A 4,169-nucleotide genomic window follows, 5' to 3' on the forward strand; every position below is an offset into this window, starting at 1 on the left:
TCTTCCAAAGCCAGTGAGGCTGGGAACTGGGGCAGCCCTGAGGAGGCAGTGGCCATTCTCACCTGCCCACCACGGGTCTGAAAATACCCAAATGTGAGGGCAGCACAGGCATCCCAACCTCCCAGAAAAATATAATCCCCACCCCCCGAACACTGATTATTTCTCTGGGAAGGCTTTGGCCGGGTTGCAGAGCCTGGTGCTGTTCTCAGGTTTGGGTTTTATCTGAGCATCTGTTGCTGCATTTGGCTCCGGCTGGAACTTCTCCCGTTTTTTGGGTGAGGTGTCTCCCACTTGTTATTGTCATGCAACAGTTTGACACCTGAAGCGGTGTGTAAATGAAGATGTCTGATGTTTCCCTCTTAAGTGGGAACGGCTGTTTAGAATATCCTAGAAAAATTTAACTCCAGGCGAAATGAAAATGAGGAGCCTGGGGAGGCAGGCAGCTCCACTCCCAGGCTCCCCGAGGCAGCAGCAGCAGGGGATTTAGGGATTTTCTTGCAGAATATTCCCAAGGTAAGGAATGCCACGTCATGGGAGTGTCTTCTTGACCCCTCCATAAAATTCCTGGTGAGCCCAGGAAGGATGCTGCATGAGGGGCAGCATTTCCCTGTCCTCTGGAGATGTTTAGCTTGGGGCAGGACACTCAAAATTCCTGCAAAGCACAAGTCTGAGCAGCTGAGCGGCTCGACCAGATTTGGGAAGAGTGCCCCTGTTCCCTGTGGGGTCCCGGGGTGGGGATGCCCCTGGAGACACCGACAGAGCTCAGGGACAGCCCTTCTCTGTGCTGCCTTTCCCCAGTTTTGCTGCCTCTGTGGATTTCAGGTATCGTTCTCACCCGGTTTTAGATTTTTGGGTGCCAATGTGTGTCCAAATGTCCTGCCTGAGTAAATCAGCCGGGATCACAGAGCCTCAGTGGCCTCTAGTGGCTGTGGGACAAAGATCCCAGGGAAGGGGGACCCGCAGCCCCCCAAAGAAGCAACGCGTGGGGTCCATCCCACCAGAAACCACTCTACCCACGGGGAGACCCAAAGGCAAAGGTAAAGCCCCCCCAAAACCTCCAAGGCCATGACTGATGGGGGAGCATCCAGCAGGATGGTGCTGCATCCCCACTCCCGCTTGGCCAGCCCCATTCCCTGGCAGGGATGGGTGGAGAGATTTTGGGCAGCCGCTGGGTTTTTCTCATTCCTGTGTTAAAAAGCAGGGAAAAAACCTGAGTTTTAAAGGAGGGTGAAATTGCTTTTACGTCTTTTTCCATTTTTCGTTTTTCTAAATTTTCGTATTTTCTGTCTAATGCCTCAATACAAAACACGAACCCCACGCGGTGAAAACAGTCGAGTGAATGGATCAAAAAGGGTTTGATACCGTTAAAATGACCGTTTTTGTGTCTTCTCCACCAAAGGTCACTAAAGCTGCTTCCTTCTGAGTAACTGTGATTTTTCAACAAGGGAAGAGGGGAGAACTGACCCATTTTATTCCCCAAATCCATGGCATTTGGGGGCAGGATGAAGCATCCCCTCCTGCAGCTCATGCTGTCCCTCCTTGCTCCCCCCCATGATAAATAAATTACTTGAGGAGTGCTGGCCTAGTTTAACATGCCCTAGTTTTGATGGAGGAGGGGAAAAAAAAAAAAGAGAATGTTTATTTTGGGCAGTTGCTCCATGGGTGTCCTTTTGGGAAGAGCTTTGGGGGACTCACCCGCTCCCCCTGCTCCGCTCTGCCCTGGCTGCAACACACTGCCCTCGATGTTGGGGTTTTTTTCTGTGAGTTATTGCCTGGGTGATGTGGGAATGAGTGGTGGGGACACTGACCCAGCCCCAAAATCGTTGTCCATTGCTCTGAGCCCCCCCTAGGACTGGTGTAATCCCAGGGGACTCCCATAGGCTGATGCCTCAAAGCCTGTGGAAAATGAGCAGCTTTAGAAGTGAATAAAAATACAGCCTGGTTCTGGGTGTAAGCGGTCAGGGTTGGCTTTGCTGCAGGAACAACGGTGTTAGCATCTTCTCCCAACGCCAAAATCCCTGGGAAAATGGGATTAAAGCGTGTGTTTGTGCACGGGAGTGGGATTTCACAAGCGCTCTGGGTGTCACTGGGACCTTTGCACCTCACTCGTCCCTCCCGCTCTGCTCTCTTCCCAAGGTGCCAAGTTTCCTCCGGTAAATAAACCTGCAATTGGCTCTTTTCTATACATTTTATTTTTTCCTCCTTTTTTTCCCACCCCTGCCAAAACGAGCAGCCCATATGGGCAGGGCTGGGTGGGGATTTTTGCAGTTTCCATGGGGATTTGGCTCTGGAGCTGCTGGGTGCTGGCTCCCGGGGTTTGGTTCGGTGGGTTTTTTTTTTCCCTCTGATCCCTGTAACCGGAGCGTGGTGATGGCACCAGGCTCCCTGCCCAGCTCCGGCATCTCCCAGCCAAGGTCACCGGGGAGACCGTAGGCAGCCGCCGCCTGCGTTGGGCCATCTGTTAAATAATGTATGCAATAAACTCCTGCCCCGGGGCCAGCTTAATCCTTAAATCCTCCTTCAGAACATCATCTCCCGGCCGTGCGGGATGCCCGCCTTGGTCTCTTGGGCGCATCTTTCCCCACCACCCCTCGTGAATCTCTCTCTCCTCGGCCCTCCATCCCGCATCCTCCCGCACGCGAGCTCGCCGGGCTCTCCTGCTCCATTATTTATGTGCCGTGCATGAAAGATGCATATAAAAGAGCGCTTTATAATTTAGCAGAATCTCCTCTTCTTTCAGCCTCCCTTCCCCCTCTGGCTTTCTCTGGTTCATTCCCGGCTTCTCCTGGGCATCCAGGTGTTTTTGAGGGGGACTCCCAGGGCTGTGCCTGGGCCCCATCCTCTGAGCACCCACGGACGGGTCTGGGTTTCAGGGTGGTTTAAGCTCTCAGAGGTCTTTTGATGTATGGAAGGAAGTGGGAAATTGGGTTTGGCAGACCCACAGATCAGGCTTTTTTACATTAAAAAAGGGCTTTTCGCTAAACTTAATTAACCTGGTGCTGCACCCAGCCCATGGTTTTGTGTCTAAGGAGCTCCCAGGTGCTGCCTCCTCAGCACGTGCGCGATGCTTTGCTCCTTTCTGGCTGTATCTGCTTTCCCAAAGCCCTGGGCTCACCTCCAGATGCTGGCTGGGGCAAAAAACATTAGTTTGGGGGGAAAAAAATGCCTTCTGTGGGCCATCTTGTGCTTTGGAGGTGCAGCAGTTCCCGCAGCATAGAAAATCCTGGGGCCAAAACTGCATGCGCCAAGTCCAACCCACACAGGCGCGACCTCGGAGCTGAACTCGCTGGGGAAAAAATGAAAATAATTGGGGATTTTTCAAGGGAGCAATTTAGCAAAGCTCCTCATCCTACCCTGGATGTGGGAGAGCCTGTGTGAGTTAAAAATGGAGCAGTAAGTAGCAAAGGTGGTGGGGACGGGAGCGTTGTGCAGCCTTCACACCCCAAAAATGGGGTACCAGCTCCCTGTGCCACCCCAAACGAATCCATCTGCCCCCCAGGTCATCCTGTACAAATCCCAGCTCAACAGCATCCTGCTTCCAGTGCAACACATGATTTTCTTCGCAATAAAATCCCACCCCTGGACCCGTTTCCCATCTGTGATTATATTCCTACTCCCTGGGCACAAAGGTTGGCTCGTGCCCTTGGTGGCAGGGGCAGAAGGGATAATGGCCTTTTTTAACACCAGGATTTGGGTTTTTGGGGGAAGGGAGGCAATACTGGAATGGAAATGCCCATTTTCCACAGTTTTTCCCATCAGTGAAGGGGAAGGCACCTTTTTTTCCCCATCCCCAACAGCCACTTTCAGGACCCAACACTGAATTTTCCCATTAAATTTGTGCCCCCGAAGCATTTTTCCATCAAGCAAAAAAGTCCCACAAATAAATATTAATGACAATTAATTATTCAGCACGAACAGGGGTCCATGCCGGAGAGTGGCGGCGTTCTCCTTGGTTATTTTGGGATTATTTGGGTGGACAGGGAGGGATGCTCACGACGCTGGGCCCCGGCAGCCCACGGGAAAACACGGCAGATCCGCATTTATAATTTTTTTTTTTCCGTTTTGTTTCATTTTCCTTTTTATTCGGACATCGCAGAAATAGCCCTGTGTAGTGGATAAAAGTGCAACATACACAATATTTAAAAAAAGGAGGAAAGAAAAACCTGCCT

The sequence above is a fragment of the Corvus brachyrhynchos genome, unplaced genomic scaffold, assembly GCF_000691975.1.
Source record: "Corvus brachyrhynchos isolate BGI_N302 unplaced genomic scaffold, ASM69197v1 scaffold525, whole genome shotgun sequence".
Lineage (NCBI taxonomy): Eukaryota > Metazoa > Chordata > Aves > Passeriformes > Corvidae > Corvus > Corvus brachyrhynchos.